At 41.4% G+C, this 26,052-nt stretch overlaps 1 protein-coding gene and 1 pseudogene across 12 annotated transcripts in view; one reads left to right on the forward strand and one right to left on the reverse strand.

Annotated features, from left to right (window-relative positions):
• ADD1 (adducin 1) overlaps nucleotides 1-26,052 on the reverse strand; it is an 87,299-nt gene that overhangs the window by 55,111 nt on the left and 6,136 nt on the right. The window lies entirely within an intron of this gene.
• On the forward strand, nucleotides 11,728-12,763 carry LOC122479112 (annotated as a pseudogene).

Here is a 26,052-nt window from a genome sequence, read left to right on the forward strand (position 1 = left end):
CCAAGTCAGGCCACGGACCCAAGACCACTCGCTCCAAACGCCAAGCTCATCCCTCAACTGCTGTACAAGAAGTCGAAAGTGGAACACTGGCCAGGAGCAGGAAAGCAGGGCACTCTCTCCCCACCATTTAGCACAGAACAGACCTGAAGATCGGTTAAGTGCATGGACGGTGAAGAAATACAAAGTCATCCTCCATTGCTGATTTCACAAAATTTCCTTTCGTCCAGAAAAATTATAAAGTGACATCCAGCACTTTCAGATGGCACATGAGCTCATATTGATCAGTTTACTCTCAAACAAGGGCTTTTCTTTTTTTTTTTTTAAGATTCTATTTTTTGAGTAATCTCTATCCCCAACATGGGGCTCAAACTCAGAACCCCAAGATCAAGAGTTCTAAGTTCCACCCACTGAGCCAGCTAGGCGCCCCCCCAAACAAATGTTTTTCAAGAAAAAATTCCACATGGCATGCCTGGGTGGCTCAGTGGGTTGAGCTTCCGACTTCGGCTCAGGTCACGATCTCACAGTTCGTGGGTTCGAGCCCCGCATCAGGCTCTATGCTGACAGCTGGGAGCCTGGAACCTGCTTCGGATTCTGTGTCTCCCTCCCTGTTCCTCCCCTGCTCACACTCTGTCTCTCAAAAATAAACAAATGTTTAAAATTTTTTAATTAAAAAAAAAAGAAAGAAAGAAAAGAAAAAAAGTTCCACAAAGGAAACTGCAATTCAGATTTCAAGAGAGGAATCTGGGAGAAAAAACTTTACATATGGTACCTCACAATTCAACAAATAACCCCCACTCCACGGGACAGTCTCCATTGCCATTACTCTACTGATCCACACATTCTAAGCCACATGCCCTGAACCACCATAAATAATCAAGGGCATAACTCAACTTCATCCTCCGATAGTGCCAACGACTTTCTCTATTTTTGCTCCTTCACGGTCCCATTACTGTCCTTCAATTACTATTTTTAGTTTTCACTATATTTTTACTGAAGCCACGGACTCTTCCAAAATTTACTGTTTTACTGAAACAAGACTCTTCCTGGATTTCATTCTATGAGAGTGGCTTACAAAGTAAGGGTCTGAGCTGGATTTCTGTTTCTTTTTCTGGGGGGAGGGAGAAGGTGAGGAAGTCTGGCAGGGTCATACAGAAGATTAAAAATACTGACCACAAAAACAAACAGTGTTTTCAGAATGTAATGGTCAGTCACTAAATGTTCCTATTTGTGAAGTAACTGGTTCCTGTGGAAGACAAATGCTAAACAGAAGCTTTGAAGATAGTCAACCAGGGCTAAAAGACGGAGGGCACGTTGCCAAGTGCACTAAGAAATGCATATTCCACACACGCGAAGGTCGAGCTGCAGGCTCCTTTATTAACTGTGGGACTTCTGAAAACAGGGCCAGGTTTTTCTCTTTGGAGCTGGTCAGGAAGTACTTAAAATCACAAGCATAAGCCTAAGTAAAATTCTGCCAAAAGTATATTCTCTGAAAAGTAACTATGCCTGCTGACGGAGAACGAAAACCCTTTTATGCTATACTTATAAGCATACAAGTTTTTTGATGGTCTAGTTCTCACAGAAATAAGGATATACTGTCAGGTGCAAAAAGCAAAATACAAAGAATGATATATGTGTGGTGGCTTTTCATGAGGGAGAGGAGGGGTAAGAAAAATACCTATACTTGCTTGTATTTGCATAAAGAAATGAAAGAAGAATATACAAGAAACTTAAAATGGTGGTTTTCTTGTGAGAAGTGAGAAGGATCTGGATAGATGGAGGACAGAGATGGCCAGGAGAGTCTTTACTGCTCATAGATATATAGATATATAGATATATAGATATATAGATATATAGATATATAGATATAGATATAGATATAGATATAGATATAGATAGATTTTTTTTTTTTGAAGTGTAATTTATAGGGGCATCTGGATGGCTCAGTCAGTTAAGCGTCTGACTTCGGCTCAGGTCATGATCTCATGGTTTGTGGGTTCGAGCCCCACATCAGGCTCTGTGCTGACAGCTCGGGGCCTGGAGCCTGCTTCGGATTCTGTGTCTCCCTCTCTGCCCGCCCTCCCCCACCTTGCACTCTATCTCTTGCTTTCAAAAATAAACATTTAAAACAATTTTTTTGATAAAGTATAATTTATTAAAAAAAGAAAAATTTTAAGACATAACACCATGACGAACATAAATAATAAGCATCACTGAAGGTATAAAATGAACAGAATACACAGTACATTGTATTTCCAGCAGCACGATGATACCAAACATTTGTTTACAGCTTACAGTTTAATATATATTGTTAGATGTTTTAGTAGGGTGGCCCTTTCCTGATTTTACAGGTGACAAAATGTAGGTGCTAAGAGACTGTCTCATCCTAAGCGGAGACTGCAAGAGTTGATAATGTGGAAGGTTAAACGAGCCCCTCCCAGCCTCTCCTCCAAAATGATTCTGTTCATATCAGAATCATTTATAACCCAGTATTTCTTTACATCAGTAGCGGCTGATTAAAACGGGAGTATTTGTTTAAACCCATATTGGCTCTAGTTTGCAGCCATGACTTCCATCTTGCCAAACGCACTGGAGTTCCTGCCCTACAAGTACCAAAGGTCACTTCCTTCTCTAAGGAAGCAAATAAAATGCTCTTCAGTGTTAGAGAATGACAGACAAGGCTTAGCGCTAAAGAACAGGCCACTAATCGCACTGGCCTTGAAGTCTGTAGCTATTAGGGGACATGGTCCAGCTTGCTAATGGGGAGAGACAGACCAGGCTTTATGAATTTTCGTGGTCTAACAGCATCTCGCCCTGCTGTCTGGGGCACAGGAGGTCATCCTTAAGTGTGTTAACCTGAGGAGTTAGTAGGGAGCACAGCAGACATGAGGACCTTACAGCCTTTCTGACTCAATGTTGTAAAGGTCTCCGCAGTAGACCCCTTAACTCTGACCCCTTTGTTTTATAAATTTTTTTTTTGTTTATTCATTTTTGAGAGACAGAGGGAAACCGAGCATGAATGGGGGGAGGGGCAGAGAGACAGAGGGAGACACAGAATCTGAAGCAGGCTCCAGGCTCCGAGCTGTCAGCACAGAGCCCGACGCGGGGCTCAAACTCACGAACCGTGAGATCATGACCTGACCTCAGTCAACCAACTGAGCCACCCAGGTGCCCCTGACCCCTTCATTTTAAAAGCAGGAAACCTGAGGATCAGAAAAGTAGAAGACTCGGCACACAGGGAATCACTGGCAGAGAGCAGCAGCCTAGTGTGTGTCTAGAGTCAATCAAGGCCAAGTGAGAGTTACGAATTGTGTAATCCTGGACAAGCTGCTTTAACTTCTCTCTGGGACTCAGTTTCCTCATCTATAAACTGGATGTGGTGACGGAAACCTTGAGGGATATTGTAAGAATCCGAAATGCTGTCTGGAGAGCATTTAGCAGTGTTTGGCAGACAGGGCACGCACATTAACAAGCAGCTATGATTACTGGACTCACCTAGGACACACGTGTACACACATAATTTATTTCTCATTATCACTATCACTATGTTAACATCCAAAAACCTCTGAAGTCTTTAAAAATTTTGGATGATATCTGAAAGGGGAAATTACGAAAAGCCTTAATAACCATAAACCAAAAAGAGGTCAAAACCAAATTCAGACAAAGGAAAATTATGCCTCAAACTGCATACCTTCATCAGTTTTTACTTTGCAAAATGGTGCCATTTCAATAGACAAGACATTACTGCAGTGGAGGGGACAATCCCAACTTGAAAAGGCTCTGCACTTAGCCCGCAGACAGAAGTGACAGACTCTGGCAGAGGGGCCAGGCAGTTGGCACGATGAGTAAGTGGCATGGTGCATTCGAAGGGGAGAAGTGCTACGGGAGGGGGCCAAGAGGACAAGGAGGTGGGGAGCAGGTCCAACATTAAGGAGGAGGGCGGAAGAGGACTCTGGAGAAGGTGACATCACCCTCACCATAATGGTGAGGGCATCCAGACACTCCAGGCACAGGGACAGCCAGAGCCAAGGCCAGGAATGAGGACCGGCATTTGCCTGGGGATAAAACAAAGTCTGTTTCTCATCATTTTCTTTAAGCATTAAAATATTTCATTTACATTCTGGTAAATAAGCAAACAAAGACACGAAAAGGTCCACTCAACCTTAACGTGTCCCAAACAGGACTCTTAATCCTCCCCTAGTCTTGTCTCCCTGCTTCTATCCTCAAACTCCTGTAACTTGTTCTTCATAAAAATATAATCAAACCATGTCCTGCCCCTGCTTAATACCCACCAATGGCTTCCCACAGCCCCTGGAATAAAGTCTGAAATCCTGACCAGAGCCGGCAGGGACCCTCCAAGGTTGGCCCCTAGCCATCTCTCCGCCGTGATGTCCCAGATACGTTAGCCTCTCTTCTGTCCACAAACACACCCAACCCCTTCCTGCCTGACAGCTTTACACTTACCTTCTCTCTGCCCACAACAAACTTATTCCAGCTTCGCTGAGTGTCTTACTCCTTATTTTAGGAGCAAGTTTTGGGTCCAATTTCACCTATAAATTTTGAGATTAGTTTCCCTGCCCACCCTAGAGTAGCCCCTACTCCCACCTCTCTCAAATCACCCTGGGTTTTCTTTGCCTTCAATGCACTCATCACCACTTTCAGAGCACAGACTCTGGAGCCAGACTGCTTGAGTTCAAATTCCAGCTCAGCCACTTACCGACTCTGTATGCTTGGGAAAATTTCTTAACTTCTTCGGCCTCACTTCCCACATGTGAAATAATAAGGCTTAACAACAGTACCACCTCAATGCATGTAAAATGCTTGGAAACAAGTATCTGACACATGGGAAGTATTCAAATGTTCGTTATTAGTATCACTGTCAGAAATTAGTATTCCTATCTCGCTATTAGAATATAAACCCAATAGGGCAAGAGGCTCATCTGCACCATTTACTCCTATATTACAGACTCACACTTTATACACATAAATACAGGGGGAGAGACAGACAGACAGACATGTCCAATCTAACATTCTGGACTGGTAATGCTAATATAAGCATTTGGATGCTAGAGCATTTGACTGTAAGAAAAGCCATCACCTTGCTTCATTTAATCACAACTGACATATGACTCAAGAGACTCCGGGGACGCAAGCAGCTAACTAAACAGGCTCCAAATCTCCGCCTGCCACTCACAAGGACAGCAAGTGGACAATCTGTATATCAAATTGGGTTTTGTGTTTTGAGGTGCCTGGGTTTTACATTTCCAAGAATTACGTCAATTCCCAAAGTCGGTATACAAAGCAAGGCCAGGAGCTCTATGTGTCTCTAGCTGACTAGATTTGAAGATTCAAGCAAGTGTAACTCCCAGAGGCCGGAAAATAAGAAAGAATTCCAGACCTCACAACTAAGTGTGCATGGTAATACAGTGAGGCTCATAAACACTGCATAAGATCCAGCCGAGCAAGATAGGAGGCACAGGTTGGCCAGACACGTGTAAGTATACAAAATTCTATACAGATGTGATGAGGAAGAAAAAACCCACTCTGCAACCTAGTTAAACACATTAGGAAGGACCGTCTAACAACACTAGCATGAGAATGTTTCCCCCAAAAAGTACATTAATCGGTATCAGGGGGAAGAGTTTAATAGTTACAGAGGAGTAGGACGGAGAAGTATTTAGTCATAAAAATGATCTTAAGAGCAGTATGTAAGACACGGGCAACACTTCAAAGTTATTCAAACGGCGTGCACAAAATATCACTGCAGCTGTGACAAGTACACAACAGTGACAGAGGCCAACATGGCTAGACAGAGGTTCTGTCATCCGCTCCTTCACTCCACAACCCCTAGTATCTGTTGGCTGAAATAAGAACAGGCTGTTTGCTCGGCTAGCTCTGTGTGATCCCACAGCTCTGTTCTCCACCTGGAATCTGCCTGGAATCAATATTCTAAGGGAGGCAGTATATGGTAAGAAAGACTGTGAGTGGACAACCCTCAGGTCCCACAGCTGTGGAGAGGACAGCGACGCTTAATGGGAAGAAGGGAGGACTGTCGCCAGGGTTCAAACTCCAGCCCAGATACTACCAAGAGGGTATCCTGGGCAAGCTCACTATTTGTATCTCAGTTTTTTTATGGTTAGAAGGGGGTCAATAATAATATCCACCTCGCACAATTGTTGAGTGAACATGACATGCTCAACACGATGTCTGTTTGATGCAGTCCCGTGCACCTGCCAGTGTAATCATGACAGCTGGTGCCTGAAAACACCGACCCTCGGTCACAGACGGCATCATTGTTCATATCTCACCCACCAAGCCAGATCCAGACTTTCAGAGGAATGAATACCAGAGGAACTCCCTAAAGTTACTGAGTAGACAGATGTAGCTATTAAACAGAAAGATCTAGTTAACTGAATATTTTGATTAATAAAATTGCCAGTTTTCAAAACCCTCAAATATAATAAAACATACTTAATACTAATAAATACTGAACAAATCAACCTTTAAATTAGAGTTAAAATTCTCTAGAATCATTTATGTACGTATATGAATGTCAACAGCTCTCAAATATAAACCCCTTATTTTAAAAAGCACTAAATATGTTGGGATTGAAGGAAACCCTGTAATCTTTGCATACCCCTTTGGGTTAAAAATGAAAACAAAATGGCTAAAAACAAGAACTATTTAATATCTGTATATGCATAGGTGCTTTTATTTATTTTTTTTAACGTTTATTTATTTTTGAGACAGAGAGAGACAGAGCATGAACGGGGGAGGGGCAGAGACAGAGTGAGACACAGAATCGGAAGCAGGCTACAGGCTCTGAGCCATCAGCCCAGAGCCCGACGCGGGGCTCGAACTCACGGACCGCGAGATCGTGACCTGAGCTGAAGTCGGACGCTTAACCGACTGAGCCACCCAGGCACCCCTGCATAGGTGCTTTTAAAACCTTAAAATCATGGGCACCTGGCTGGCTCGGTTGGTAGGGCACATCCGTGACTCTTGATCTCAGGGTTGTGAGTTCAAGCCCCACGATGGGTGTAGAGCCTACTTTAATGAATGAATGAATGAAACCTTAAAATCATGTGGCTATTGATTAAAATTTTAGAAATAAAACCTTTTTAATTCAAGGGAAAAAACAACTTGGAGGACAGTCGAAAAGAGTCACATTCTGGAAACCACTTACTGTTGATTTTACCCAGACATGTTAAGTGGCCATTGGAACTGTAGAAGAAATGCAAGATACAGGGTGAACATTAATAGTATATCCCCATAGGAGATCCTGTTTAAGCCCAGCAGAAGCCAATTGCTCTTTTCAAAGGAGAAAACAAAGTTTATCCCTTTCATTCATCCCATTTCATTTAATACCTGAATAATACTAGCACTTTTAACCTAAACAACCCAGCTTTGAAATGAGCAAATAATTCATTCTTTCCCAAGTATTTTATACTGTGTCTAGGAAAATCTTGAGCCTTGGTTTCACAGCCTGTTCTTCTTGTGGTTATATAAAATAGAAACAACCCACCAAAGTGTTCAGATCCAAGCTTCAAATGAATAGCAATGTTCTGTTTACTTAGGGGAGGCAATTCTATTCAGGTCCCCAAAGCATGGCATACTATACTTCAAAATTATTTCCACACAACAGTTCAGAACCCTTCTGAAAAACTACAGCCTATTTTAACAAGCCAGTAAAAATGCAAGGCACTCTTGGGGCACCTGGATGGCTCAGTCGGTTAAGTGTCCAACTTCAGCTCAGGTCATGATCTCTCAGTTCATGAGTTTGAGCCCCACATCAGGCTCTGAGCTGTTGGCACAAGCAGCTGTTTGTGCCAACAGCTCAGAGCCTGGAGCCTGCTTCGGATGCTGTCTCCCTCTTTCTCTGCTCCTCCCCTACTCACACTCTCTCACAAACAAATAAACATTAAATTTTTTTTTTAATGCAAAGTACTCTCAAAATAATTGTAACATGGCAAATAAAATAAACATCCCAGAGGGGTGCCTGGGTGTTTCAGTTGGTTAAATGTCCGGCTTCGGTTCAGGTCATGATCTCGCAGTTCACCTCGGAGCTCTGTGCTGACAGCCCGGAGCCTGGAGCCTGCTTTGGAATCTGTGACTCCCTCTTTCTCTGTCCCTCTCTCGTTCACACTATGTCTCTGTCTCTCAAAAAGTAAATAAATGTTTAAAAAAAAAAGTTTTTTTATTTTTAATTTTTTTTAATATATGAAATTTATTGTCAAATTGGTTCCCATACAACACCCAGTGCTCATCCCAAAAGATGCCTTCTTCAATACCCATCACCTACCCCCCCCACCCCCCATCAACCCTCAGTTTGTTCTCCATTTTTAAGAGACTCTTATGCTTTGTCTCTCTCCCACTCTAACCTCTTTTAAAAAAAGGTTTTTAAATAAACATCCCAGAAAATGTGACCCCTTCAAAAACTGCTAGTTTTGGGGGTGGGAGCTCAAATGCAGTTGCCAAATGAAATAGCAGAAAACTGTGTCTCTAAAACAACTGCTTGAAGGGTAAACCTGACAATGGAAAGTGTACAGTAAAAGAAACCCCCCAAATGGGTTAGGATTAAATACAAAGTTTTACTTCCAGGGGCGCCTGGGTGGCTCAGTCAGTTAAGCGTCAGACCTCAGCTCAGGTCATGATCTCACAGTTTGTGGGTTCAAGCCCCACGTCGGGCTCTGTGCTGACAGCTGGGAGCCTGGAGCCTGCTTCAGGTTCCGTGTCTCTTTCTCTCTCTGCCCCTCCCCCACTTGTGCTCTCTCTCGTCTCTCAAAAATAAATAAAAATGTAAAAAAAAAAATTTTTTTTTTTAAGTTTTACTTCCTTTTTGACTCACAGACTCTGAAAAGGAAACAGAGGGATCACTGAGATTTCCCCGCTCCGGTAGATCGTAGATCGGAAGTGGCTGCTTTGTCATTCCTCTGACCTCTACTTGAGGATGAATGTCTTCCCTGTGTTTGTTTACGTCTCCAATTTCCCACAGGGTCTATTAATTTCTTTGTCCACCTACCTCTCAACTCCTGATGTAGTTACTCCTACAAATTAAAAAAAAAAAAAAAACAAAACAGTATACCTACTGACTTTTTGTCATATTTGATTCCCCAGACTATTACTTTCTATAATTTTATTTTTCAATGAATATTTTAATATTTTGTATACTGAGGTCTGCAAACTTCTCCCTCTGAACTCTTCTCTTTAAGAGACACTCCTCATTCCTTCACAGACGCAAGTCCCACGAATGTTCCGAGACGGTTTTCAGGAATCATCTCTGATAAACATGCTATCGTGCTTTCCCCACAGTCTCTATAATTATAAACATGTGTCCTTAATCCATCTGGACTTTATTTTCATGAATGATGTTTTCCAGTTATCTCATCGCCGATAATCGCCTCTCCACAGAGACACATGAGTGTGGTTCCCTCCCGACAGGGCCAGGGGACGCACAGGCGAGCTCTGGGGCAACAGCACCCCACCGCTTCCTCCCATCTACACCACCTGACCTGCACCTCAGTGGCCTCATCTATAAGGAAATACCCTCAAGTCACATGTCCCAAGGTTGTTGGGGCAATTAGAAACAATAAATGTAAAATATCTAGCACAATGTCTGACACAGTGGATACCCGATAAATAGGAACTATTTTAATTATCTAGTTTCTAATGGGAATACAAAAGTAATATGCCAAAAATTCACTTTGGAACTTCAAGAACATCAGGTTTAACCAACTAAATGTTAAAACACATTATTTTAATTAAAAGTTAATCCTATTATAAACTCATCTTACTTTATCTTTTTATATTTTAACTAAAAAACTACCGTATTCTATCTGTATCAACACACAGTAGCACTAATTAACTGAGATTTCTCACTTTAACTCCATCCCTCAACCAACATTCTGGTGTGGCTTACTGAAACTGATGGGTGTGGTTCTGAAAACAAGGCTGGGCGAGGCACTAAAGATAAGCCAACTAACCATCTGTTTCACTAAACAAATTTAAGTGAACTTCAATGTACTCTATGCTGTTTGTATTTCCAAAATCCATCTGATAAAACTGGTACAGAAAGAACCTGGCTTGGGTCGTCAACAAAATTCCATCTGCCTCTCAATGCTAACTGATTTATAAACCCCACTGAATTCACACTAGAGTGCAGACCCCAGGACCAGACCACCTGGATACCGATCTCAGTCCACCACGTACTAGCTCTGGTCATCCCTGGGCACGTTTCTTCATCTCTCTATGTAAGCTGTAGTTTTTTCATCTGTAGAATGAGAACGACAGCATCATCTACCTCCCTGGTTTAAGATTAAATCAGTGAACTCAGCACTGCTGAGAGTTCCCTGACAGTGGGCGTCACTGCTCTGTACTGTCAATCTTTAATACAAAAGCGAGACTGCACGCTTACTGAAGGCAGGAGCTACTATACCACTTCACCTTCTGACATTCCCAACACAGTACTTGGAGCACAGACCTTAAACAATGCTTATTAATAAAAGGGGGAAAAAGGGCAGTGAGACAAAACCTTAGAAGAGTACATTTTTAGCACCAGAAGGAAATTTAAAAGTCATCCAGTCACTTTACAGATGATAAAACTGAGCAAAGTCGTGGCTTTACTACCAAAGTCTCACATGCTGGCCAAGCTAGCGCCAGCTCCTCCTACACCAGGAACGCCAACACATCTCGCTACACTAACCCTCAAAAGTGTGCATTTTACAATCACCTCATACTGAATATGCTTTCCTAAGTTTTAAACCACTATTCCACATTCACAACCACTATTTCCATTACTAGTAACTACCACCTGGAGATCAAATAAGGCCATTATTTGAGAGGCCCTACCACTCAATAAGGTATTCCATAAAATCAAATGCAATTCACACATAAGAAACATATGAAACCTCCAAGGGCTAAACAAACAAACAAACAAAAAAGGCCCCAAACCATGAGAATGAAACTAGTAACTCCAAATGGGAATCACTCACAAGGGGCAGCATTACCAAAGGTCAAATACCAAAAATGAGCATTGTTGAAGGCAAACAAAAGAAGGAGCTAATGAGCTAATGACTCTGAAGAGAGTGGAATGGTCTCAGGAGGGCAGTGACCCTGGCTCATGACAGAAGTAAATGCAGTCCTCGCAGGAAAAACATCCTCAACGTGGATCCCCAGGTTTTCCCCAGGCTAAAGTCAACCAAATATAAGGTCTTAGTCAAAACTTCAACAAACCCAAAAACAATCTCCATGAGTGACCATCATCCGAAACAATAAACCATACGTTTAGGCCCTCAAAGACTTCAGATACTAATACAGAACACAGAACAACTATGTACAAAATGTTCAAAAAATAACCACAAATAGGACAAGCTTCAGAGACTATCAAAATGAGCAGCTGAAAAAGAAACCAAACAGAATTTCCAGAAATAGAATATCGAAAAAAATTCTTTACAAATCAACTAATGAATTAATAGCAGCTTTGACACAGATAAAGAGGAATTAGTAAATTAAAAGACAGACTTGAGGGGCGCCTGGGTGGCTCAGTCAGTTAAGCCTCCAACTTCAGCTCAGGTCATGATCTCACACGGGTATCGAGCCCCATCTCAGGCTCTGTGCTGACAGCTCAGAACCTGGAGCCTGCTTCAGATTCTGTGTCTCCCTCTCTCTCTGCCCCTCTCCCACTTGTGCTCGTGCACACTCTCTCTCAAAAATAAATGAACATTTAAAAAAAAAAAAAAAGGACAGAATTGAAAAAATTCCCCAGAGACCAGCACGGGGAGACAAGTTGATACAAACTATGTCAGAAGAGACAGTCCACTACACATTTGCTGGAATTACAGGCAGAGACAATAACAGTAAAGAGTCTGCAGATGCTGCCACCCCAGAGCCTGCCCGTGTGGCCCAGCCATGATCAATCCCACTGTGTTCTTGGACATCACTGTGGATGATGAGCCCTTGGGCCACATTTCCTTCAAGATGTTTGCAGACAAAGTTTTAAAGACAATAGAGAACTTTTGTGCTTTGAGCACTGGGGATAAAGAATTTGGTTATAAAGGTTCCTGCTTTCACAGGATTATTCTGGGATTTTTATGCCAGGGTGGTGACTTCGCACAACATAATGGCACTGGTGGCCAGTCCATCTAGGGGGAGAAATTTGATGATGAGAATTTCATCCTGAAGCACACAGGTCCTGGCATCTCGTCCATGGCAAATGATGGACCCAACATGAACGGCTCCCAGTTTTCATCTGCACTGCCAAGACTGAGTGGTTGGATGGCAAGCATATGGCCTCCAGCAAAGTGAAAGACGGCATGAGTGTTGTAGAAGCCATGGAGTACTTTGGGTCCAGAAATGGCAAGACCAGCAAGAACACCACTGCTGACTGGACAAATCTAATAAATTTGACTTGTGTTTTACCTTTTATCTTAACTACCACACCATTCCTCTTGTAGCTCAGAAGAGCACCCCCTCACCCCCATCTGCTTGAAATATCCTATAATCTCTGCGCTTCTGTTGCAGTTCTATGGGTCCCTTATTATCCTTACCCACCTCCAAGTCTAGCTGGATTAGATTTAAGTTTGTGATTATGAAATAAAAACTAAACAAGAACAAAAAGAATAGTGAAGCATCAATATAATATCCAAGGACAGAATGGGTAACAATTTTACCTAACTGAAAAGACACAAATCCCCAAATACCAAGCAAAATAAAGAAAAATACATATCTTATACATACAGTAATGAATCTATAGAATAGCAAAGGCAAAAAAAAAAAAAAAAGATCATCTACAAAAGAATAACAATTAGACACTGGCAAGCTTGTAACAGAAACAACAAAAGCGGAGGAATAGAGTATCTTCAAAATGCTAAAAGGAAATAAACGGCAATCTGGATTTGTATAACAAGCAAAACTATCTCTTAAGAATGTGTGTGAAAATAGTCACTTCAGATAAATAAAAACAACAGTACCATCTACAGACCTGCAGAAAAGGAACTTCTAAAAAAGAAAAAATGATCTCAAGGGAAAACAAATCAGAAATGCCATGGGCGGGGGTGTCTGGGTGGCTCAGTCAGTTAAGCGTCTGGATTCAGCTCAGGTCATGATTTCATGGTTCATGAGTTCAAGCCCCACATCAGGCTCTATGCTGACTGCTCAGAGCCTGGAGCCTGCTTCAGATTCTGTGTCTCCCTCTCTCTTTGCCCCTTCCCCATTCATGCTCTCTCTCTCTGTCTGTCTCTCTCTCTCTCTCTCAAAAATAATAAGGGGTCTGACTCTTGATTGTGGCTCAGGTCACGATCTCACGGTTTGTGGGATGGAGCCTGTGGTGCTCTGTGCTGACAGTGCAGCACCTACTTAGGATTCTCCCTCTCTTTCTCTCTCTTTCCCAAAAATAAACAAACATTTAAAAATGAAAATAGAAAGTTAGAATCGAGGCTTGCCTGGTTAATTAAAAAAGAATACAAAATGTGAAATGATAGAAAAAATACAAATTTATCAGAATCACGAAAAACGTAACCGTACTAAATTATGCCAGTTAAGAGACAGAAATTACAATTAGTGTGGTAGGCTGAATAATGGTCACCAAAGACATTAGTTCTCATCCCAGGAGCCTGTAAATGTTATTTTACATGACAAAGACTGTGGAGATGTGATTAAAGATTTGGAATGATGAGATTATCCTGGATTACCAAAATGCAATTGCCAATAAAAAGAACTGCAGAAGGAAATGTGACTACAGATTTATAAGACAAGAGGGTGGTGGGACCAGAACCAGAGACACAGAAACTGGAGCAAAGCGGCCACAGCCAACGAAAGCCGGCAGCCATATGCTGGAAGAGGCAAGGAGCAAATTCTCCTCTAAGAAACTCCAGAGAAGTTACAGCCTTGCCATCACCTTGACGTCAGTTCCATGGTACTCATTTTGGACTTCTGGCCTCCAGAACTACAAAACAATAATCTCTGTTGTTTAAAGGTACCAAGTTTTAGGTAATTTGTTATGGTATCCACCAAAGGAAAAATAAAGCAAAAACAAATATATCAATAAAGCATAAGCACAGAACATAAAAGTTTGCAAGTAAATGGATGAAAATAGGTATTCCAGGCAAACACCAACCAAAAGAAAGCTGAAGTTTCTGTGTTAATATGAAACCAAAAAAAGACCATGGAAAATAAAAGCATTTACTTGAGACAGAAAAAGCCACTCCATAATGATAAAAAGTTCATTTCAAGAGAAAGATTAAAAATAATAATAAAATAGTCTCAAGACATATGAAGCAAAATTTGCTGGAACTCAGAGAGAAACTGACAAATCTACCATCATAATGGGGAACTAAAACATTGCTCAATTATTAATAGGCAAAGAAGTCAAAAATCAGTAAACAGTAAATAGAAAATAAGAATAATCAACAAGTTTATCTCCAGAAATATACAGAACTTTGCACCTCGCTGCTCTCTAAAAACAATTAAAGAATATACACTTGGGGCACCTGGCTGGCTCAGTTGGAAGTGTGTTGATCTCGGGATAGTGAGTTCGAACCCCACATTGAGTATAGAGATTACTTACACACATACATACAAGAATATATGTTCTTCTCTAGAATACAAAAAACATTCATAAATATTAACCTCACCTCTGGATAGAAATTTTTTAAATCTCAAATTCCGGGCTGCATGGGTGGCTCAGTCAGTTGAGTTTCTGATTTTGGCTCAGGTCATGATCTCGCGGTTCATGGGTTCATGCCCCGCATCAGGCTCTATGCTGACAGCTCAGAGCCTGGTGCCCGCTTAAGATTCTGTGTCTCCTGGGGCATCTGGGTGGTTCAGTTGGTTAAGTGTCCGACTTTGGCTCAGGTCACAATCTGGTAGTCTGTGAGTTCAAGCCCCACGTTGGGCTCTGTGCTGACAGTTCAGAGCCTGGAGCCTGCTGTGTCTGCGTCTCTCTCTGTCCCTCCCCACTCACACTCTGTCTCTCTCTCTCAAAAATAAACATTAACAAAAAAAATTTTTTAAAGATTCTGTCTCCCTCGCTCTCTACCCCTCCCCCACTCACGCTTGCTCTCTCTCTCTCTCTCTCTCTCTCTCTCAAAAATAAATTAAAAATACAAACCATTTCTCTGGTCACAATCCAATGAAAACATATCAATAATAGAAATTTAAAAAATTTTACATGTGTATTAAATATATATGTATACGTATGTATACATAAACATATATATTTCAAAATTTAAAAGCACACTTATAAACAACTAATGGGCCAAAGCAAAAATCATAATGAAATTTTAAACACACATAATGAAAAGATAATACTTGAAAACTACTGGCTTCCCTAAAGAGCTACTTTTAGAGAAAGGTAGACTTAAACACTTTAAGTGACCAACTTCTAAGAACTTAGAAAAAGAATAAACTTCACACATTCAGCAATCCATAACCCTCCCTATGCTTTATTTATTTATTTTTTCTAATCCTTAAAACAACTCTGAAAGTTAGATTATAGCTATAGCTAAAAATGTGCTGACTACCTGAGTTTAAAAGCACAAACCACATGTCCTTTCCCAGGGAAAAAAAAAATGTATGTACATCACATCTCAAAACGCAATTCACTGGCAAACGACACGCAGCCTTGATTTTTACTGGGAATGAAGATGATGTCATGGCTTTTTTCACAGCACAGTGAAATCTGGGGTCAATGGCCTCAAAAGCTGAAATAATGTACAAATAACAAAAAAAAAAAGTACTGGCAATCTCCCATAGTTGTAGTCATGAAAATCTGCACTATTTTCATGAGGATTCTACTTCATCCTAATGCATTATGAAGCAATAAAAATGGAAATTATCCACCAAGAAAAATTAAAATATACTTTAAAACAGAACTGTTAGATTTTCAAGAACTGTTAGCTTTATTTTTATAAGATACAAATGATAAAAGTCACTGTGGGTGAGCAGCATGAAACATCTCAATGATTCCAACAGCCCTAACAGGCATCCATCTCGTGTCCCTCCCAAAGACGCGAGCAGGAGCACCTGTGCAGCCTCATGGGCTTCTTCTCTGACCTGCAGAGCCATGAGCCCTACAAGTGGGACCTCTGTTCTTGTTATCTTCGATTCCTCAATGCTCAGTACAAATCCTGGTAGATGGAAGTCTTTTTAAAAAGTTCAGTAAGGGGCGCCTGGGGGGCTAAGTCGGTTGAGCATCCAACTTCGGCTCAGGTCATGATCTCATGGTTCACAGGTTCAAGCCCCATGTAGGGCTCTGTGCTGACAGCTCGGAGCCTGGAGCCTGCTTCATATTCTGTGTCTCCCTCTCTTTGCCTCTCCCCCACTTGCGTGCTTCCTCTCTCTCTCAAAAATAAATAAACGTTTAAAAAAAAAAAAAACCTTCGGTGAATTAAAAAGTCTCCTAAACGCTATTATCATTTAGCAACTAGAGACAAAGAAAATTCATACTTTCATCGCTTGACCAAAAGTTAGAAAAGAAATGCTTCCTTTCCCTGAAGAAATTCCCTGGTTTCTAAAACAATCAGTCTAACACCCTAGGCAAAAACAGAGCACATTAAATATTCCAGATTCTCTAAGTCAAGGTCATTCCTGATATTCATGCTGTCAAAATACATTGTGCTTCAGTCCCTGCAAATGATGCTCCACACAAACTGAGATAGGGAGTATCTGGATTGTGGGGTTACTAGTTCCCCAAAGATGAGTGCATTAATGTCACATCCCTTCCTACTGAAGTAGACAGGCCTAAAGGGAGCTCATTTCATGAGACTCGAGCACCATTTCTAATCCTCGCTGCCTGCCTGAAGCTCTATGCAACAATAACTTGATTAATGGTATCATCTGGGAATGAGGTTGGCCCGTTAACTAAAATATTCTTAAATCTTGGAAAGCATGTTTAACCACGAAGTCCTTGCTAAGCTGCAAAAATGTACAGCTGTACATGACACAAATATCTCTGCACAGAGCTTTGACTTACTAAAAAAAAAACACACACACACAATGGTAGCAGTTAATAAACAGGGCTCTCTATTGCTTTTCTGTGCCCTTCACTATTAGCGTCCACTTCTCCCTAGTCTATGAGGATTCTACTTCATCCTAATGCATTATAAGGCAATACGAATGGAAATTATCCACCAAGAAAAAATAAAATATACTTTAAAACAGATCTGTTAGAGCTACTCTATACACTGGAAAAGAGGAAAGAAAGGGAAAGTGCACACGGACAGCACACCTGTGCACCATAAGCAGTCACAAGTTCTCCCTGCGGCCCCGCGACGCTTTCTAGTTAGACGGGACTGTTAGTGTTACTACTCCTACAGAAAGGAAAAGGAGTTCAGAGAACTTCACCAACTTGATCCAGGGCCACACGCTCTGAGCAGCAAAGCTGGCACTGCATCCTGACACCATCTCCCTAATCCCCGGTGCTACACCAACAGTCGACCACGGACTCGCTGCAGTGAGCCTGAGCTCCTAATGCAGCATTTGCAGGTTTACGGTTGGCCTGAGATACCATAAAATTCACCCAATTAAAGTGTGCAGTTCAGCAGTTTCTCGTTTATTCACAGAGATTGCAACCTTCATCACAATCTAATTTTGTAACATGTTCCACACCCAAGAAGAAACCTCCCACACACACAGTCTCTCGCAGGCTCTCCCCACTCTCCCCACTCGTACTCCGTCCTCTTCCCCGTTTCTCTTTGGCTTAGCATAAGGTTTTCCAAGTTCGTCCATGTGAAGCATGTATCAACACTTCATTCTTTATTGTTGCCAAATACTGCTCCACTGCATGGATATACCACATTTTGTGTATCATCTATCAGTTCATAGACGTTTGGGGTTGTTCCTATCTTTTAGCTATTAAGAATTACACTGCTGTGAACATTCGTGCACCAGCTTTTGTGTGGACGGATGTTTTCACATGGCATTTGCATTTTCAAAGTGTTTTAATAACATTCTCTCCTTTGTATCTTTTTTTTTTTTAATGTTCATTTATTTTTGAGAGAGAGAGAGAGACAGAGAGAGAGAGACAGAGTGTGAGGGGGGAGGGGCAGAGAGGGAGACAGAATCAGAAGCAGACGCCAGGTTCTGAGCTGTCAGCACATAGCCCGATGTGGGGCTCGAACTCACGAACCGTGAGACCATGACCTTAGCCAAAGTCAGATGCTTCACTGAATGAGCCAACTAGGTGCCCCTCTCCTTTGCATGTTAAAACTGCTTCATTTTGTGATGGAGAATACTGAGGCTCAGAGCAGTAAAGTGACTTTTTCACCTACTGCTCAATCACTCTCAGTTAACCAGCAGTAAACCCACACCTCCCAGCTGAAGACGGGCTCCTTCACAACCCTACACTGCTCCATCTCCCCTGCAGGGAATTTCAAGCAAGAGCAAGCAGATGAGAGGAACCGTAATTGTAGATACAAGTCATTCTAAGTCCATCCATAAGGCAAATTTACATTGAGCCTTTCAGAGTAAGGGAAGGGAAGAGCAAACAAAGTGCTCAGGACAGGGTATTCTAAAGGCCCCCCTCAAGTGATGGCCTTCTCTTCCCCGTGCAGACTGCAAAAGCTGCCACTGCAGGGCACCGTGTAGGCACACAAGGAATAGATACCTACTGAGTCCTGTCCCTGCGGGCAGCCGGGGGCCTGGTGCAACCCTGCACGTGCCTGCGGGTTCCATCATGACATCAGCCTCTGGGGGCTGGATGCAGAGCTAATTTGTTCTGATACAGGTGACAATATCTAGGGGGCACAAAGTACTATGGCCAGTTGTATAACTTCTCTTTCCCAACCTCCTGAAACAGTTGCTAGGCTTACGGTATTTCTGGTAATACAGCTCAGAAACAAAGGTTCATAATTACATGAGTAATATGTAACAGCCATTTACTGACAGCCTGCTAGGTACCAGGTACCTTACAGTAACTGTGTAAGTTAGTTATGTGGGAACACTTTATTTGGGGGAAACATAACCGCTAGTGGGAGCATAAGTTGGTGTAACTTCTAAGGAGCAAAATTTGGAAACAGCTATGGAAGCCAAAGCGCAAATATCCTTGGGCCAGGCAATTCACTCCTCGGAATATCCCTATAAATATACTTCAGAGTGCCCAAAGATGGAGATGCAAGAATACTAACTGAAATATTTTATAACAGCAAGATTCAGAAAACAAACATCAATCAATACGGCAGTGATTAAATGACAGTCTACTTGTAAAATAGGATGCGTGAGACTTAAGGAGAACGAAATAGACTTCTGTGTGCTGACATTGGGCATTCTCTGAGATGTATGAAGGCAGAGCAAGATCAGTATCACCATGCGTAGCTATTTCTAATTTTTTTCTCATACAGTTTATTAATTTTCTGCAACCTGTTCCTTGTTTGTTCGTTTTAAGCGAGCTCCATGCCCAATGGAGCCTGAACCCATGGCCCCGAGACCAAGTCGCACACTGTACTTACTGAGCCAGCCAGGCACCTCGAAAGGAGGTCTATGTGCCAACCACCCTTCTGGCTGTGTGATCTCAGGCAAGTTACTTAACAGCTTCCTCATCTTCAAAGCAGGATAACAACAGTACTTCCCACACAGTGCTCAATAAAAAAATTACCTGTGGCTACTGCTGTAATTTAACGATTATAGAATCATGACACTACTATAATAGTAACATTAGTAATTTCGCTGTTGCTGTTATTAGATGGGCTCCAAAAAAAAAAAAATCCATTTCATACCTACACTTCCCAGCGTCAGGCATTAGGCAGATACGAGAAACCGACCTTCACCATCTGCTCCGTCTCCTCCAGCTCACGGCCTAGCTGAGACACCTAGCCCACGTGGCCTGCCCTGGTCGGTATCTGCGGTATCTGCGGTATCTGCCACCGACAGGCAACAAAAAACACCGTGTGGTGAGATGGAGCTCCACTCCCACTGCCCAAACACCTGCTCCCAGACACACAGAGATTGGAGTTCTGATCAACTGGCACCTCCTCAGTCAACTCCGTCCTCCATCTAAAATAGATCCTGCTGCCATCATCCTCTATTTCCCCATGCCTCTAGTCTTCACAGCAGTTACTACTACCTAATGTAACATTCATTCCTTATCTCTCATTCTAGAATACAAGTTCCCCAGAGGGGGAATGTGTCTGTCCGCTGTGCCTACAAAAATACCCGACACATAAGAGGTGCTCAGTAAGTATATATGAAGAGATGGGACTGATATACAAGTTAACATGGAACAGAAAATGTGCTTGCAAAATAACATTTTTAAAAATTACTGCTGTTATTTTATCCTGGCAGAGACGGTTCTCAAGGCACTGTTAAAAGATAAGTGTCCTACAGACTCTAGTCCTACTGTATTTAAAATGCCAGCTTCTGGGGCGCCTGGGTGGCTCAGTCGGTTGAGTGACCGACTTCGGCTCAGGTCATGATCTCACGGTTTGTGAGTTCGAGCCCCGCATCGGGCTCTGTCCTGACAGCTTGGAGCCTGGAACCTGCTTCTGATTCTGTGTCTCCCTCTCTCTCTGACCCTCCCCCACTCATGCTCTGTCTCTCTCTGCCTCAGAAATAAATAAACATTAAAAAAAATTAAAAAAAATAAAATGCCAGCTTTTTCCTATATAGCATAAACTCATTAAAAAAAAAAAGCCTTGTCAAAATACACTGAACACTTATAAACTAACAACTGTCAGAAACAACGTACATTAGTCATAACTAATGTACTTTAAAAAGATACTTCTGGAATAAAGCTCAAAGGGTAAAATGAATTAAACTTGTTCCCCTTCATTCCTTCCAATTCAAGTTTCCTGCATGTAGGTCAGAATAAGCATTAACTATTAAACAATTCTGTTAAAATTTAATATTATGCTATGTTAAGATTCCTAACTATTTTAAGGAGACATGTGATTGCCAGTAAGCACTGACCAAACTAAGGGGGTATTAACATATTTACTGTTACTAACCAAATCTTAGATTCAGTTTTGAAAACCTTAAAAAATAGGGAATTCAAAAAAGGACATCCCTTCTACTTGCCAAAATAGCTTCGCAAAGTGTGGAAGAAAATAAAAACAAAACGACATGTAGGATTCACAAGTTCACAAGTAAGTAGGTATTTTTTAGTGAATTTAGATTCTCAAGAAGGCTATGAACTTAACCTATATAAAAAGAAAAAGAAAATGTTGCAATTCACCAATTTTCCACCGAGAAAAATTTTAAAGTCCTGCTGCTGACATAACAGAACAATCTTCAAGAATATTTATAGGAAAAAATAACTCTTCATAACACAACAATGTAAAATTTACAATGCCTGGTATCTAATAAAAAATTACCCAACAAGCAAAGAACAGGAAAATATAACCCATATTGAGAAAATAATCAAAACTCACCCAGAACTTAAAGATAAGTTAAAATTAGCAGACAAGATCATTAAAACAGTTGGTAAAACTATATTCTGTATTTTCAAAATCTTAAGTAGAGAATTGGAAGATATAAAAATACAAATAAGGGCACCTGGGTGGCTCAGCCAGTTGAGCACCCGACTCGATTTCAGCTCAGGTCAAGATCTCACAGTTGTGGGATTGAGTGCCTCGTCAGGTTCTACACTGAGCATGGAGTCTGCTTGGGATACTCTCCCTCTCTCTCTCTCTCTCTCTCTCTCTCTGCTCCTCCCCTGCTCGTGCTCTCTCTCTCTCTCTCTCTCTCAAATAAACTTAAAAATTTTTTAATAATAGATAAAATAAAATAAAAAATTAAAATGATGCAAATAGAACTTTTTAATTTAATGTTACTTATTTTTGAGAGAGAGACAGAGACAGAGCACGAGCAGGGGAGGGGCAGAGAGAGTGGTAGACACAGAATCTGAAGCAGGCTCCAGGCTCCGGGCTGCCAGCACAGAGTTTAAAGTGGGGCTCGAACTCAGAAACTGTGAAATCATAACCTGAGCCAAAGTTGGACGTTTAACCGACTGAGCCACCCAGGGTCCCATGATACAAACAGAACTTCTAAAGATGAAAGCCACAAGGATCTAGGAGTACTGATTCATAGGGGCGCATGTACCCCAATGTTTACAGCAGTGCTATCAACAATAGCCAAATTATGGAAAGAGCCCAAATGTCCATCAAATGATGAATGGATAAAGAAGATGTGGTTTATATATACAATGGACTATTACTTGGCAATGAGAAAGAATGAAATCTTGCAATTTGCAAGAATGTGGATGGAACTGGAGGGTATTACACTAAGTGAAATAATTCAGTCAGAGAAAGACAGATATCATGTTTTCATTCATATGTAGAATTTGAGAAAGTTAACAGAAGACCATTGGGGAAGGGAACAGAAAAATAAGTTATAAACAGAGAGGGAGGCAAACCATAAAAGACTCTTAAATACAGAGAACAAACTGAGGGCTGATGGGGGGTGGGGAGGGGAGAGGAGAAAATGGGTGATGGACACCGAGGAGGGCACTAGTCGGGATGAGCACTGGGTGTTGTATGTAAGCAATGAATCATGGGAATTTAAGAGGAAGAGCTAAGAGCACACTGTATACACCATATACATACACTGTATGTTAGCTAACTTGACAATACATTATATTTAAAATATATATGTACAAAAGTAAAAAATAAAAATAAAGATGAGGGGCGCCTGGGTGGCTCAGTCGGTTGAGCGTCCGACTTCAGCTCAGGTCACGATCTCACGGTTTGTGAGTTCGAGCCCCGCATCAGGCTCTGGGCTGATGGCTCAGAGCCTGGAGCCTGCTTCTGATTCTGTGTCTCCCTCTCTCTCTGCCCCTCCCCCATTCATGCTCTGTCTCTCTCTGTCTCAAAAATAAATAAACATTAAAAAATTTAAAAATTTTTAAAAAATAAAAATAAAAATAAAGATGAAAGCTACAATGCGTAAGATGAAAAATTACATTGAACGAGACTAACGGTAGATTAAACACTGCAGAAGAAAAATTAGTGAATATGAAGATACAGTAATAAAAACTATCCAAAATGAAACCTACAGAGAAAAGACAATCGAATAAAAGGGCATCAGTGAGCTGTGGGATAACTTTTAATGGTGTAACATGCATGGGATTGGAGCCCTCAAAGCAGACAACGTGGAGATGGAACAGAAAAAAGTGTGGAAAATAATGGCCAAGATTTTCCCAAACGTGATGAACACTACAAACCCAAAGATCCAAGAAAAAAAGCTCAATGTACCCCACAAGCACAAAACCATGTACACAAAGCACATCAAAATATGACTGCTCAAAACCAGTAACAGGGAAAAATTTTTAAAGCAGCCGTAAAAAAAGGACATGTCACTTAGGATGACAGCAGGTTTCTTGCAGGAAATGTTGCAAGTAAAAACCCAGTGAAGCAATACCTTTTGAAAAAGTAAAAATTAAAAGGGTTGAGCCCAACGGTTTCAAGTTCCAAGTCTTCTGGCTCAAATCTACACACCTCTGTGTAGCAAACTTCTATGGCAATACCACCTTTGAATTGCAAGGATTACATTTTCTTAGATGTAATATACCAAACATCTGCTTTCTTAGTACATACACCCAAAAGGCAGGAGATAAATATTTGTTGGGAGTTCATCTAAGAGAATTTACTGCAACCTGTGGGCCAGGTATAATGTTACCAGTTCACTTACGTTATATCTAATCCCCATAAATATGCCAAATGAAGTAGGAAATAGCTCCTGTTTTACAATTCAGGAAACAAGGGGTTAATTTGGCATAGAAAATTACACAGTGAGGTGTAACCAGGTCTTTCTAATTCCAAATAGCTCTTTCTATTAAAGTACAATTGAAATATATTAAAGGGAAAACGTAAAATACAAAAGTTCATTCTGGAACACAGCTAGAATAATAAAATGGAGAATTCTATTCAAAGAAAGTAAAGCAGATTTCTTCATGAAAACAAACAACAGTCTTTTTTCCACTTATTATAACGAACAGGCCCCCAACAACTGCCCTATGCCCAATACGACATGGTATTTCAGAACAGTGTTTCTCATACACAGTTCCTTAATGGATGCAACAAAACACAGGCCACTAGCAGACAAAACAATTTGGTTCAGGAGAGAGGTCTAGTTCGATCCAATGATAAAACTTAGACCCTGGCCAGAAATCAGCAAGTCATGATTCCCCCCCACCCCCACCCCCGACCCAGCCAGATGCTTTTATAAGGGCCACAAGTTAAGATTAATATTTAAAGGTTGAAAAAATGATATTAAACATAAATAATAACAGATGATAGACATGCAAATCAATTCAGATTTCAGCATCCATAAAGAAGGTTTTATTGGAACAGTCATGCACATTCATTTGCATATTGCCTATGGCTGCTTCCGGCAACAACAGCAGAGCTCAACAGTTGCAACAGAGACCCTACAACTCTCAAAGCCTGAAATACCTATTATCTGGCCCTTTACAGAGAATTTGCCAACCACTGCTTTAAGGGAACAGATGACCCACACCACTTTTAACAATCTGCCATGAACGTTCCTCCTCACAACTTAGCTTTTAAAAAATAACTGAAGATCGCTAACGCAACAACTATTTCTTGAGGACCTACTCTGTGCCAGGGATTGTGCTGGACTCAAAGACAGCAGTAGTGAGGCACAGCCCTTGCTCTCACGGGGAAGACCAGGACCAACAGTTATAATCAGCTGCCTACAGTGTCAGGACTGAGTATACAGAAGGAAGGCAGCACAGCCTGGTGGTTAAGAGCATCGTCTGTGGAGTCAGGCACCCTTGGTCTGAATCCCAGCTCCACCACCTAACTGTCTGACCTTGGCAATCATCTACACTCCCTTAGTGTTTTCATAGATAATCTCATGGGCACTGAACAGGATTGTTGTAAGGATTGAATGAGCTATTACATAAAAGCACAACGCCTGGCCTATAGCAGGTACTTAAAAAGATGAAAATTCTAGTTTATAAACTCAATTTTAGAAATTGTCTTGCTAATTGAAAGCATATCCCTGGTGTTTCAACAATCATTTAAACAGAGAGAAGGACAAACCTCAGCAGAAAATCCAGAGGCACTTCACATGACACACACACCCAATGTGGAAGAAACACCACCTGCACAGAATGGTCGTCTTGGGCCCACTCAACACTCACTGAATGGGGGACCACTGTTCTGGGGAATACATCTGAATCACCTGGTCCAAGGTTGGAATTCAGCAGGTCTAGATGGGATTCCTGCATGTGTGTTTAAACCACAGCCATAAAACATGGTAACAAAAAATTTAATCTTAAGAAACTTCCCATTTCTCCTTCACAGAATGGTATTTTCCCTTTACCCACCGTACCCAGCTCTCCAGGGTGAGTTTAAACTCTACCTTCTTTATGTAGCCTTCCCTGAAGCTTTACGACCTTATGTTCTTAGCTATCATTGTCTTAAGAGTGTGACTTAATTTCCCAAAGACTTAAAGAGACTGAATCTTAAATCACTCATTCCACAAATATTTACTGGGCACCTACTGTGTGCCTGGTTACCATGCTCAGAGCACTGTGGGAAGCAAAACCACGGTGTTGTAAGAGATAAAACTGGAGATATATATGGGAAGAGGCCAAGTCTTGAAAGCCTGGTCCAGGAGCTCTGGATTTACGGACCAGGGAGAATTGATGAAAAGCTCTAAGAAAGGAAGTGTCATGGTCTAGTCTGTGACTCAGAACTCGTTCTAGCAAAAACACAAAGGGGCCAGCTTAAACAGCAAATAAATATGCTCTCTGCCTTCATAAAGTATGCTTGCTATGGGGAAAAAAACATGAGTAAATAAACAAATCATTAAAATTGAAGGACACAAGAAATGTCTGAGTTAGTAACAGGGGAAACCTACTTGAAAGAGGGAGGCAGGATAGCGAGAGTCTCTTTAAGGGACTTTTATGCAGGGGACTAAAAGAGAAGGAGCTGGCCATGCAGAGTGGTATAAAAGTGTTCACTCTAAGCAAAGAGATCAATGTGCGATTCCCTAAACGGGAAGAGCGGGCCTCCAGGAAAATCACTGTAAATGCAGGATAAATGCGCAAGCAGAAGAATGACAGAAAGTGAGCTTGGAGATCATGTTAAGAAATCTGGA

The sequence above is a fragment of the Prionailurus bengalensis genome, chromosome B1, assembly GCF_016509475.1.
Source record: "Prionailurus bengalensis isolate Pbe53 chromosome B1, Fcat_Pben_1.1_paternal_pri, whole genome shotgun sequence".
Taxonomy (NCBI): domain Eukaryota; kingdom Metazoa; phylum Chordata; class Mammalia; order Carnivora; family Felidae; genus Prionailurus; species Prionailurus bengalensis.